Consider the following 14,808-nt stretch of genomic DNA (forward strand, 5'->3'; position numbering starts at 1 on the left):
GCGTGCCCAGTTGTCGATTGACTATCGGCCAATTTTAGAAAAATATTTATTTTCATCTATATTTTTTTAAAGGATAAAGTCTTAAGCGAGAAAAAAAAATCATAGCTTCTTAAAATGATTATTTCATAAAAAAAATCCTTATTAGGAAAAAAAACTTGTCTTCCTGCTTCCACACATTTAATTTTTTTTTCTTTGATTCCTAGTTTTACCGTTTAGAATGTTAATTAAAAAAACTAACTGACGCAATTAAGATATTATTGCTCTGTAATTATCTATAAACTCATCAAAGTAGAGAATTTATGTTTGTTAAAGAATTTCTAGTAGCTATGTAAATTTTAAAAGATGAATCAAGTTATTTATTTTTAAATATTAATGACTTAAATTGATTAAACTTATGTTTTTTTCTAATGTAAATAATCAATCTTTTTAAAAATTAGAAATACAATGATTATATATATTTTTTATTTAAATACGTTATGAGACAGTTCTCAGTGTGGTAGTCGTTCTGAATTAAACATGTTTAGTTTTTAATACTTTTAACATGCCTACATTTCATCGAATTTCCTCTTAATAACTTCATACGATTTTTTCCGATATCTTTAAAAAAAAAAAAAAAAAAAGAATGGCTTAGTAAAAAAAAATAAATAAATAACAGCAAACCTAAAGGTTCCATTTCAATATTTAGTTAAATAATAAAGAAATAAATAACCTTACATAGAATTAAACGGATAATTCAAAGAAAAATTAACTATTTTATTCAACAACTCGAATTCAGTATAAGGCGTAATTATTTAATATTAGTTGTTTGTTAAATATGCTAATTAAGAGTTTTAAGAGGTAAAAGTGATTAAGTTATATTTTTGTGAACTTAATGTTTTTTTTTTCCATCTTATAGCCTTAAATTGAAAGGCAAAAATCTCATCTTTGCATTTATTCACTCGATTAATTTCACTGGCAAAGTTCCTCTTCTTGAATTGAACGTTTTTTCAGTAATGTGTGATTAATATTTCACCCCGGCATTTCAAATATTTTTTATTGTAGCTATTAATGTTTGTTTTTAAATTATATCTTAAAAACTTGATGTGTCCAAAAGCATATAGTTTAATAACAACTGAGCCAAGCTTTATGTAATTTCTTTTTGGTATCAAGCTAATAATAAAAGCTTTTATAAATTTTTAATTACTGTTTTTCACTAAGTTTATTTACAATTAAAATAGTACAGTAAGACATTAGAATAATGAAATAGTAGGTTATGTCAACTAAATAATACTATGGTCCTTCGCCCAAATAGATACTGAACTGAATTATTTGATAATTTGAACCTCCTATATTTTTAAAAACCATTAACATAGCTGAAAATGTACGTAATTCTCGCATTCAGGGTTATTTGATTAAGGTTAAGTAGCCTTCCAAAACCATCTTATTTATAATGGTTTCTCCAAGAAAGGTCTTATCTTTAGTTGGGAAAGGTAAAACACACTAGAGATAGAAAAATATTTAAAAAGAAACACAAATTCTGTTATTTTTCTAAATCAATAGGTTTAAAAGTAATTTTTCTTAGACAACCGGTTGTTTTCATGATTACTGTTTAAAAAACCGGTCGGTTTTAAGATAACCGATTACTTTCGTGGTGGTCGTACGTTTATATCATTGGTACTACTTGTTCTGTTACTGTAAGGTGATACTTATTTGGTGGATCATTACTTTACTTGCATTGTGTAGGTTACAACTATAATTAGACCAATAACTTATCTTTGATACAAATTTCGCATTTTACACTAAGAGTTCCTCAATTCGTGGAATAGTTTCCATCTTAAATACTGGCCTCTGAAGAAGATAGGTGATCTTAAACGACTATAACATCTTCCTTCTTTTAATTTTGGCCTAAAATAGATATCATAATTCGCTCTACCAAAACTTCAAACCCGTTTTCCCAAAACCTTGTTCCCTTGCAATTTATGCCTACGCATTCTGAAGAAAATTGCCTCCAATTTTCGCATAACAGACCACCATTTGGTTTCACAGCCCATTATTATTATTTGTTTTTTTGTTTTATTAGTAAACCTATTATAGCTTTCTTAAGCCTATTTATGTCTATATTTTTGTTGAATTCTTAATTTCATCAAGCATTTAAATAATTTAAACGAATTAATTTGAAATATTATACAAAAAAAAAATGACAGTCTGTACCGCTGCAGGAGTTCATTACATTGTAAAGAAACACTGGTTCTTGAACAGCAGTTTACATTAAGGGTGCATTAAGGGTACCCACTTTATGAGGCTAGGTGAACCCTTATTAAATATAATAAGTTTAATCAATTAAAGACAAAGATGACAAATAATTTATTTATTAACAGTATGTATGTAATTGAAAATCATTCTCTGAAAACAATATTGTCTGAAGGGAGATTAACCCCTTTTTTACCAGTAAAAAAAAGTCATAAATCATAATAAACGGTACTAAAATTCCAAAAACTGGATTGCGTCACCACTGGAGTTGGAAAATTCTCTTGTTCCTTGTAAATTCTCTAATCTGTTGTAGTGGCGTGTTTTTTTTTTTATATAATATTTACTTTCATTTAAATAACTATTGAATCAGTCATTGGATTGGAATCTGAAAATTGAATTAAAAATAATTCATCCATGTCTGTTTACGGGTTTTCTCCGAAACTACAGGCCTTTATTTTTCATTCTTTTTAATTTGGTAATAGATACAATTCATTTAAGATCATCCTTGAAACTCATCGTTTCTGTCTATCATTCAACGTACTGACGATCACTTTAAGTCCGAAAAACATTTTATCAGTAAAAACGCTAAAAATGAATAAAAGATTTAAGTATGATTTAAGTGAAACAAACCTAGGAATAATCTTCTGAAATGAAGTTAGTTTTTTTGTTGCAAATATAAACATAAATTAACTAAATGAACAATTAGATAGATTTAACTAATAGAATAAATTATTTGGTTAGCCTGTCACTGTAACATTCGTTTTCAATAATAAATTAATCTTAACTACGTAGGAGCAACATAGATTTAATAATCTATTTGTTAATTCACTTCTATTTTAAACGAACCTTCCGATCGCTTCATACTCATCAAACTATATATCGATAGCGGATACTGCGTTTTATTAGTTTAGAACGACATTTCTTTAGGCATAGTCGATGAAATCTTTAGAACATTTTTTTTTGTAAATTTATTTTATTTTTGCTTAAATTATGGCACTTATATTTTTTAAATCAGGATATTTTCTTAACGATAGGAAGTATTAAGAATTAAAAATGAATGAATTTTCTCACTTGTCAAGAAGTTCAAATTCAGTTTTAGATAGAAATGCAAATTTTATCACTTGTATATGTTTTTTAAATGTCTAATTTAGTGAATTAATATCCTTTGGAGTAGTATAAAAATGGAGTAATGCGTTACACAAGGCGAGGAAAGCGCCCGCCATTTTCCTCTCGCCACCCCCAGACCGCCCCCGCTGCCCCCACTCCTCGGCCCCGCCCACACGACAGCCCTCTCTATTTCCTTATTCGGCAATCTGTCAGCGAACATCCCAAATCTATAGCTCCTACGTACTCTCACTAGAGCACATTCTGTACATCCCTGGCAAAGAACCTTCGAATCGTACCTTACATGTTACATAAGTTGTGTGTCAGGATTTTGCACGTTTCTAATTATGATTACATTCTTATTACCTGATTAGAAATATTTTTTTTTTACCTCTAAAAGGTTACAATAATGTAGTAATTAGCACTTACTCATGGTTATATATTTTTTAAATTTTAGTTTGTATTAAGTTTAAATAGAAAATGGAGGATAAAATGAGAAAGAGATAAGGCGGAGAAGACGGAGGTGTCACCCGAAACGTTAACGTTATAATGCTGTTTTATAAAAATAATTAAGTCAAATTGCTTCTATGCCTGTGTATGCATACATATGCATACTATTTGTATTTCTCATTAACTGGTTGTTAATTAAATAAATTACAAAAAATATATGAATTCTTAAATTGTATTATTATTAAGAAGGCTTTTTAATTTAATCGAAATTATTTCTGTAACAAGCATTTACAATTATTAACTAATTGCATGTTTCGATTTCCCGAAATTCATATATTATTAATTTATTAATATATTAAGAATATAATTAATTTTTCATTTTACTTGCTTTTACAATTATTTTTGTCTCGTTAATTTTAATTGTATTCTTTCTCCCTATTAGCACACAACATATTTGAGTTAAATACTGACAAACCCTTTAGAAGCTTACGAAAACTCAAATTAGAAATTAAATTGTAATCTTAAAATATAGAATAATTTGTCATCAGTCAATTAAAACTACTATATATAATGATTTATTAATTATACCCCGATTTGTTCATTTGATTTATCTATTTGTACTTTCTAATTTATATAATTTTACAATTCATTATATAAGAGTTCTTGAGCTTTCCCCCTTCGGATAAATTGTAGTGATTATTTCACAGAGGATTGATATTCCTTGAAATTCCGGATTTTCATGATTTAAAAAATTATATGAGAACTTCTAAAGCTAACATGCTGACCTAATTTATTCATTGGATCTATCAAAATGAAGAACTGTGATAAAATCTTGAGCGGTAGGTAATTTTTGAAACCGCCTTACAATTTTCCATTTTGTCGATTAACGGTGTCATATTAATTTACAATAAATTTATGGGATATTGGATTTATTGGCATAATTAAACATTCCTCTGCCGATTAATTAAAGTGGTAAGTTAGATTATATTTAAGTATCAGCTGCCTGAGGCTCAACTCACCGCCTTATGTCCCTTCAAATTAATTTGAAATTAATAACTACTCTTCTGGACCCAAGGCGGCGCTGTTGTGTCAAAATTTCAGCTGAGGTGTTATTAGTAGTAGTATTATAGATCAGAGGCGTTATAAAAAAAAAACTTACATGAATGAACAGCTTGTTTATGCGTGGGAAAAAAAGGTCTAAATTACATCATTATACTTCAAAGGTTTTTCCATTGAAAGTGACTTTCATAGTTTGTCCCGCTTTTGGTTTTGTTATTATCACAGTTATAATTGGATCGTGATTGTTGCTTAAATTTCCTAAGGACGGGTAAAAATATTCTATGCGCTAAAATTCATGAGCATAAATTACTGAATGAGAATTTCCGAAACAAAAAGAATTTAAAAATATTATTTGAATTCATGAAACTCTATGCAAAATACTCTCAGTATATGATATGATAATCCTGCTAACATACTATAGTTTTCACTAGTTATTAGTTTTATCAGTAAACAGATTTTCTACAAACCGTATAGTAATTTTAGATATCTTTTTGATTGATGATAAGTGGTTATTTTAATACAGTATATCTTTATACTTCGCTTAAACCTTAGATGTGTATTAAAAAAAATTTTAATCAATTTTTTTTTATGTCTGCAATTTATTGATTAAATATTGAAAAACAACAATAATTTACTTAATTAACTTACTAACAATAAGTGTTTCCTTATCACATGATTCTTAAATACTTCACTAGGATAAAAAGAGAGGGAAAAAAAAAATGAATGTTTTCAGAATTTTCGCATTTTCTAATTTTAAGTTGTCGCATCATACATAAGTAGTACGGTCACTGCAATTTGGCGTAAATACTGCGACACCAATTCCAAAACCTCCCGACTATACATATTTTTTTTCAGAATAATATCTTTAGTGGATCTTGAAGTTTAATACATATTATTTGTTGGTATTTTTATCTTTATATAGTTAATTTTTTAAGACCAGAGATGTGCTTTGAAAACTTTATCAAAACTCAACCAATTTAAAGTTTGGAGCATTGTCCTGGAATTTTTTCTCTGAAAATTCCTTTTCGTTAAGTTTTAATAAATTATTGCACGTCGGAAAAGAAAAATATATATTAATCATATTTACGCATTATGTGATCTACAAAAAATAATCAATTGTTCAACAGGGAACTAGGTTGTCAAATATTTGTTTTAAAAAATAGTGCTAATAAATGTATAATTTCGTGTGTAAATACGAATTTTATGTTTAATTTCTTATAATGTGAATTTAATGGATTAAATTTCTACTTGTGGTTAAAATTTCTCCTAATATTATAGTAAAGTATTGTTATGGTGTAAACTTAGTATATGTATGTACTTTTTAATGGTATTATAATAATATCTATTTTCAGAATTGTGTATATAGTTATCACTATGTAATTGTTACCCTTTATCGTCAAAAAAACTATATAAAGATGCGATGGTCGAAATCTAAGCAAGGCTCGGTTAGTGAGTCAGAGCCGCCGACCTCTTAAATAGGCCGCTGAACACCTGGGTTTGAAAATGAGGGATAGTAATTAGCCAGAGGGTCTAAGTCCCTTAGGTCATAGAAAAAGTCCTTCCACGACTCGAAACAATACACGTCCACGAAAACAGCCGCTCCAAAATATTCACATAGGCCTACATTATATGATTTTTTAAATCCTATTTCTTCGGGAGAAAAATTGCTCATAACTTTCACGAACGAAAAACTATCTTGTTTTGTTTTTTCATAGACTTTATCACCATTATAAGATTTTTATATTTAACACAAATAGTAAAAAAATAAAATATATACATGAAATATTAAAATATCAAAATGATCATACACATGCAATGTTAATTATTTTTTAATTAAAAATTCCTATCTAGTTCATGCGTATTTTAATTAAAATGAATAAATATTTTTTATTTTTGAGTTTAAATAGTATCTTTAAAGAAACATGTTTTGCTGATTTCCTATGAATCAAAATAGGTTATCAACACCATCTGTTCAACAAATGTCGTTATCATTTGATTTTTTTCAGTTTTGATTTATAGAATACTACTTTAAGTTACTTTTCTAATGAAAAAAATAATAATTTAATGTAGATTAAATTGAATTACAATTGAAAAATATTTATTGTACTAGAAATATAAATATTTTTTTAAATTTTTACTTTGGTTCAGTAAACTGAAAATAGAACAGATGAACATTTTCTTGACTAATGGTATTTGTAAATTTTACATGAGAATGAATGAGTTTATTGATTTTAATTTACAAGAAAGTTAACAGACAGATGTTGTAACCTGATATATGACTCGTGTATCTCATGCAAAATGCAATTATGGAAAACAAAATTCTAAAAATATATACATATAAAATTACGTACTTACGTTAAGAAGAAGAGGTTCGCAGAGGAACGTAGCTCTCGAGTGCTGCCTCTTGGTTGGCTGGGAGGCTACTGGAGACCGGCGGGCCGGCTTTAGTGGTGGGGGGAGGACTTCAACTTCTGCTGTTTGTGTTTGTCTTAGTATGTCTGTATGTTTGTCTGTTTCTATTTGTTTGTGTTTCTGTAATACTTTTTGGAGGAATCGCTGGAGCGAACGCGATGAGACCACCTGAGAAGCGGCCGCTGCCTGCTGCGCCATCTATTGGTCCAACTGGCAACAGGTCGTCGCCTCCACTCCAGCACCAGCTGTTCTTTTATTTAGTTTAAACTATTATGACAATTGGATAAATAGAAGAAATAAATAATAGATTACCATACGTATGCGAGGACAAACCAGAATGCGAAAACAGAAGTTCGTTATCTCGACTTATAACCAATGTCTTACCTATGCATATGGAAACATTTTACATTTTTTTTTTTTCGTGTGGTACGATATTTGGGTTTAAAAAGTATTTATATACCTAAATAATATATATACACATAAACTAAATCGTTTAAATCCATTAAAAAAAACATAAAATCCCACTTCAGAAGAAATTTTGGTAACATGCTCATCTAGGTACCAGACTAATTAAATATTTCAAATAAAATTTATTTTTTATTTGTAAAAAAAAAAAAAAAAAATAATAATGTACATTGAATCTTCAATAATTCTGAATGAATCACATTTTTTTTTTTTTTTTGGCCGCCATCATGACTTTGTTTTTAAAAAATCAATTTACAAATATGTTCTTGCAGAAAAAGTATTGATTTTAAGAAATAAGAATATGTAACAAAACGGTGGGTGAAAAACTAAAAACCCTAAAGTTTTTTCTCTTTTTTTCACCCCTTGGTTCTCAATTTTAAAAATGTAAAACTATCTTTAAAGTTTACTACAGGATAAACATTAATAACCCTTTTTTATTTAGTATAATTTCTTTTTTATTTTGAGCCCTGATAAAAAATTGTCTTTACGTTTTATATTTTCAGAATATAGTTTTTTAAATCTCAAAACATTTTTTTTTACCCAACAAGAAATCAATTTCACGTGACTTTGTTGTGGTTCATATCATGAAAATTGTTAGTAACCAAGATAATAATTTAGAAGTAATGATATATTTATCTAGCTTAAATTTGATTGCTTATAGATAATGTATTCTTCTAAAAGTCCCTTGTTTGCCCAAATAAATTCACAAAAAGTTGATTTTCTATTATTTGGAAAAATAAATAAATAAAATGATTGGCTTTTGAAAAACTGTATTACAGTAACTGTTACATGAATAGATATATATTATTAATAAAATAGAAGTGAGTAAATGTATCATAAAGTAGTTTCTTTGTTAAGTTTTCATTCATAGCAGTTTCCAGGATTATTTACCGTTATATGGTTTTGATGTATTTCGGCAGCTCTATGAGGACTTTAAAAAACGTTTAATAAATTTTCATTGTTCAGTAGATATTAAAATTTTAGAGTTCGCCGTTTTTCGGCCACAACTTTATTATTTATATATTTATTTTTAATTAATCACTTTCAAAATGAACTTTTCTGTAAATATTTCACACTCCATTTTATTTTTTTTTTTAAATCAAGATGGTGTTAAAAAAAAATGTTTTTTGCATGCTGGTTTTTGTAAACTTTTATTATGCTCGAAAGATAACAAACAAATAAAACATGTCTTTGCAGGAATTAGGTCCATGTATTTATTATTGTTCCTCCATATCTCCAGGGCCTGATCAGGGGTTGTGCTCAAAGCTTTTTTCTTGTGTTTTTATTTTTATATTATTTATTTATTTATTATTATTATTAGGTCATTTTTGAATTCTCAAGATATTTTCATAGATTTATAAATATATGACAATGCGCTTTTCATGATTTCGTCGTTATTTAACATACGTATTCAGGCTATTTATTTTTGCCAATAGCATTCAGTTTTTATTAAAAGATCACCTACAACTCTAGTTAATCGGAAGTATTATTTCTATTTAATCCAAAAATTGTACAATTGAGAAGCTTTTTCAATTATTGTTACGCAGTTAATATTATAAGCATAATAATTTATAATCTTTTTGTTACCAGTATCCAAAAAGTTTTGAACATTTAGTAATTAATATCTCTTAATGTAGTATAGAATAATTTTTATTATATTGTTAAAATGATTTTGAAGGTGTGTCATTAACATACGAATCAGAAAAAAAAAATTAGTAAAAATAATATAGTGTTTATTTATTATTTATTTGACGCGAAACAGCCCTTAAGGACTACACGACTATGACTCAGGCTTCCTTTTCTATTTCTTCCTCTTTGTCCATCTCTGCTTGAGGACATCACTGAACTTCTTCCTCCTTTCTTCCGTCCAAGTCCCTCTAAACGGGAATTTTTTACTGTCCACCACAGTGTTTATTTATTCAAATTACAGATTGAAAAATTAAATTTTTAACTTCTGAAAACTATCTCAATTTGAGCTCTAGAATAATTAAAAGATAATTAGTTTAGAAGAGCTTTTAAAATATTCTTCGTGGCAAGTCTCCATTTTTCCTGAAATGCCGTGACACTGAATCAGAAATATTTATCTTTAGAATTAAGGAAACAATTATTGATTTCTTATCATAATTATCTGTTTGACTTTTTCTTTTTAATTTGTATTTTTTTAATGCATATTTTTGAACGAAATACAAGTTTGTGATAATGAGAATGAATAATTTGACTTGAATATTATTTTAACTGTTATGACATTTTATTATTGTATATATTTATATTTTTTTTCTTTTATTTTTCCATTTTCGCATAATCGATTCTTTTAATAGTTAACGAAACTGTTTAAATAGTGTTAATTGAAAAAAAATTATCTATGTAAGAATTTGGAAAAATAGTTTTATTTCTTGTATCGTTCCCGAATTCTGGGACAGTGTCAATTTATCGCAATATTTCCAAGACCAGGTTGTCTCGTTAAAGTCAGCTAGTTATCTCCTCAAACGATACAAGAACTTATGTATTCATGAATACAATCTAGAGGTATTGATTGTCAAATTTCGAGTTCATCGGCCCTCGGGCTGGTATTTGCTAACTTGTCCTTCCTCGGCCCGATACCTTAATCAGCAGTTTATGCTAATTCAGGTGATAATTGTTTCAATCACGGTCAGTGTACTAATTGGTCGCCCACGCCATCCTCATGTGTACTAACGTCTAAAGCTTCTACTAAAAAGAATTTAGAGTTTAGGAATTCCGATCTGATGGAATGCTCAATCTTTTTTGTTCGTTCCCAGAAAAAGCCTAAGCCCTTTTATAAATGAATCTGAAAATATAATCAATGACATTATAGGGGATATAGTGGAGGTATAATTACCACAAAATCTGACAAAAAAAATGTCATCGACTCTTTTGGTACCAAGCCACAGATTTGTATCCATATATGAAACATTTGTGTTATTAATAACTATTTGTCGAGTACCATAATGTCATAAAACATGTAACTGCCAAAATATTTATATTCATGTTGAATATAAAATTAAATATAGGTGAAAAAGAAATATAGGATACATATCATGATTTACTTTGGTATTATTAATTCAATTTATGGAGTGCTGTTAATGGCATGTTAATGCTGGTAATTAAGGTCTATCCACACTAGACTGAGGTACGAGACGAAATGTTATTTTAGAATTTACATATAAGAACATGTGATGTTTGGTGCTCTAAATCCAATTTATTCAATAAAATCAGTAAAGATTTATAAATATTAATGATTTTAAATACTGGATATCTTCATTAATTGATTTTTGAAAAAAAATGTTATTGTGCAATAAAAATTATTGTACCTATTGTTTGTAAAACGTATATTATACTCTGTCACAGGTGATGTATAGGTATTATTTGAAGATGTGCTATTTTTAGTTGTAAAACAATTCACTCACTGCATGGGATCTGAAAAATAATATGTAGATGAAGGGGTTCTGAAAAATAATATTCCCTATGTTTTATAGTTGTCTGATACTAATGACATTGCTTGGAGGAAGGGATATAATGGAGAGTGTAAGCTGGCAGAATAAGTGAAGCCAAAAACGCAGCCCTTACGATGGGCCAGAGGCGTGGTAGAGCCGTACGGAAACAGTGCGAGCCTTCTGAGCCTTCTGTTTCAGTTAAGATTACAATGGTGGACATTCCTATGAACCCGTAACGTTAAGTTGAGCTCCATGGGCGTGACCCTTTTGGCTTCACGTCTGCTTTGAAGGAGAGTAGGATATATCCTCTGCATTCTATATAATAAAAATTAGATAATATTAAATATTTTAAACTAAGAGTATGTTTTTATTTGTCATTGCTTATAATAATTATACAATCATTGTATTTCTATATCCCCTTTCTAAAACAATTGGTTATTTTAAAGAATTATTTTTTCATTTTATTATTAATTGTTTCAGGTGAGTATTGACTGTCATCTCTATATTTGAAATGGAATTTGCTGTAAGGGTATGTTTCATCTTTATTTGTCATGAGTAAATAGAAAATTGAAATCTCTATTATGTGAATTATAATTTTAATTGTTATTTAAAGGTAATGTTAAACATATTTAACAATTGGACGCTGAATGGTATAAACCTAGATTTGAATTTTATTAATTAATTCGTGAAGAATATTCTTATAGACTTTGTTTCGTTTCAACCACTAGAAGACCCGTCATTATTTACGATTAATGAAATGTCTCAGATGTATTTTACATTATGCAAATGTTTACATTTTTAATTTATGTATTTTTTTTTTCTGCGAACGGACTGTGCGGATGAGCTGACAAATTATACCCATTCGGAGTCCGGTTAGTCGGGATCGGAGATGGCACAATCTTCAACAAGGGTGATAATATTTCATTAATGTCAACACTCTCTCGTCTTTTAGCTTATAAAGATGGGGGATCTGAAAAATAATATTCCCTATGTTTATAGTTGCCTGATACTAACAGGTTGTACATGGAACCTGTTTATGCATGTTTTATTACTATCGAAAATTGGATTGTCATTAGTATGCTTGTAGCGGTGTAAATCAGATCCTTCTAAAAAAACTCTCAACAATGTCTCTCCAAAATCATTTGTTAAATTGGGTGATTGAAGGAGTCTACATTTTGTTTTTTGAGAAAATTATAAATTAAAGTTGGAAATCATTATGGAGTGGTTAATTATAGATTGATTATAATATTATTATATTAGTAAATAATAGTAAATGTATTATAGGTAATAATGAAGTGCTCGAAACCTTTATACTAAGACTAAAAAATATTATTTGGATTATATATATTTTTAATTTTAGGACACTGATAGCCGTCGAGGATGTTGAAATTGTTCTGGTGGAAAATAAAATAACTTAATAATTAATGAATAGATTCAGTTATACAAAGAAAATATATAGAAGAAGACGGAGTGATGTTATGGCTACGATGGGTCATGTTATGGAATGGAAAATACGCCATAACATTTAGCAGCTTCCGTAGTAAAGAAGGCGATTTGGTGAATAGTCACGGAGAATAAAAGGGAGGGACTATGAAGTAGATTACAGTATTTCTAGGAAATGTTAGTGTCTTCATGGGGGCTGGCCCGAGATGTGTTTCGTATAAAATTGTTAATCAAATACAGTGGCAGTTTAGGTTCATAGATGGCCAATTTCGTTAGGTGGTCCTTAAAGCAGTAACAAAAGAGCCCCATTCAGGTGGTTCCTACTTGACCTAGAAGTGGACCATATGGACTACTTAGAATTGCACTATAGAAATAACAATATAGTATATAATAACAATGGTTGACATTTTTTTACAATAAGCTGGTTAACTCCCGCTAACCGTTAGTAACAAAAAAAAAAAGTTCGTTGTTTTTGGCGATTTTCACCTTCTGGGTGCGTACGGGAAAATTATTACGGGGTATTGGGAAAATGCATATGCTCGTTACTGAACCACTGCGGTAACAAGGCTGCTCCTTAGATGTCTTAACTCCCTTGGTTACAGACTGCCCGAATGAAGCTAGTGTCAGCCTCTGTCCCCAGGTTGCTCCTCAAATCATTGAAATCTCCAAATCAGGGTTCATTTTCCTCTTAATAGAGAGGGGCTAGTTGCAACTAGTACAGCTCTCTCATCTTAGTACAAGAGCCGGGAAGAAAAAAAGGCAGTTATCTGACTCCAATTTTTGATTACTTTAATGAAAACTAGGTATAATTACTAGTCAAAATTGATGAGTCTGCCAAGTATAGGTAGGGGGAATAAAAAATGGCGGCTGTTTCAAAACCTTAAAAAAACATTAATTTTTCATTCGGAGATCTATATCTTAAAAACTACCGACAACACTAGAAAATCTAAGAGAACATTATTTAAAGAAGAGTAAATTTGCTGAAATATTAGCCCTAAAAGAGCTATTTACGTCCAATACTTCTCGAGATATAGTTTTTTAAAAAGCAAAATTTCTTAGAAATCTACTGAAAGATTAGTAGTTAGTTAATTAATTTTGAGAAATCTATATCTCAGAAACTATGTGACGTACAGGTCTATTAGCACTCAAATTAAAGCCAGTTTAATTGACTATAAATAAGTTTATGACCTTTTCCATCGTAGAAATAGCAGTTTTCATGATATTTTCTAATATAAATTGATTTATAGTTGTTCGGACAATAAGTTTGATTTATGAAAAACTTCATTTCAGAAACAATTGGAGGTACTGATGTCTGCCAGGGCTCAAATTAATGCTAGTTAAATTTACTACAAAATAGTTAATAATGTTTATCTTTATATGAGTAGTTGTTTTTAAGATATTCGACAAAATAAACTCACAAAATGTTAATTTATAGTTGTTCATATAAAATGTTGGATTTTTGAAAAATATATCTCTAGATCAAAAAGACGCACATATGTCTGCCAACACTCAAAATAAAAGAATTTAACTTATTATAAAGTAGTTTATGACACTTATCTTCGTAGGGGTAGTCGTTTTTATGATATTCACATATGAATATAAATTTGGCAAATGAAAATTTGTCCGATCAACTATAAATCAATTTATTTTAGAAAATTTCATGAAAACTACTACTCCTACGAAGATAAACATCATGAACTACTTTATAGCTCATCTACTTAGCTTTAATTTGAGTGCTTATAAACATCTGTACGTCAAATGGTTTTTAAGATATATATTTTTCAAAATAAATTTACTTACTATTGATCTTTCAGTATCATTTACTTTTAATGATTTCGTCATTTAATTTACTCTTCTTTAAATGACGTTCTCTTAGGTTTTCTTGTATTGTTCCTACTTTTTAAGATATAGAGCTCCGAATGAAAAAATAGTTTTTTTTATCGTTTTGAAACAGCCTCCATTTTTTATTCCCCCTACCTATACTTGGCAGACTCATCAATTTTGACTAGTAATTATACATAGTTTTCATTAAAGTATTGGGGTGAAATAACTGCCTTTTTTCTCCTCTTGGGCTCTTGTACTATCTCCTCGTGAATTCACGGTTCAAAGTTGTGCTTCGAAATAGACTGTCCAACATGTAAAAAAAACATTATAATGTCCTAAGTACAATTGATTATAGATTTGTTTAATTATA

The 14,808-nt window shown here is 28.9% G+C and overlaps 1 protein-coding gene and 1 long non-coding RNA gene across 7 annotated transcripts in view; one reads left to right on the forward strand and one right to left on the reverse strand.

The window, feature by feature from the left end:
• Positions 1-7,425, reverse strand: part of LOC106678971 (uncharacterized) — a 118,366-nt gene extending 110,941 nt beyond the window's left edge. The window contains exon 1 of one of the 2 annotated variants that reach the window (XR_001342871.2): positions 7,194-7,425. This is a non-coding gene — a long non-coding RNA (uncharacterized lncRNA). The remainder of the gene's footprint in view (positions 1-7,193) is intronic. The other variant, XR_010842924.1, reaches the window with a different exon arrangement.
• Positions 1-14,808, forward strand: part of bs (blistered) — a 417,141-nt gene that overhangs the window by 253,086 nt on the left and 149,247 nt on the right. The window lies entirely within an intron of this gene.

The sequence above is a fragment of the Halyomorpha halys genome, unplaced genomic scaffold, assembly GCF_000696795.3.
Source record: "Halyomorpha halys isolate HHAL.00 unplaced genomic scaffold, Hhal_1.1 Scaffold170.1, whole genome shotgun sequence".
In the NCBI taxonomy this organism is placed as follows: Eukaryota; Metazoa; Arthropoda; class Insecta; order Hemiptera; family Pentatomidae; genus Halyomorpha; species Halyomorpha halys.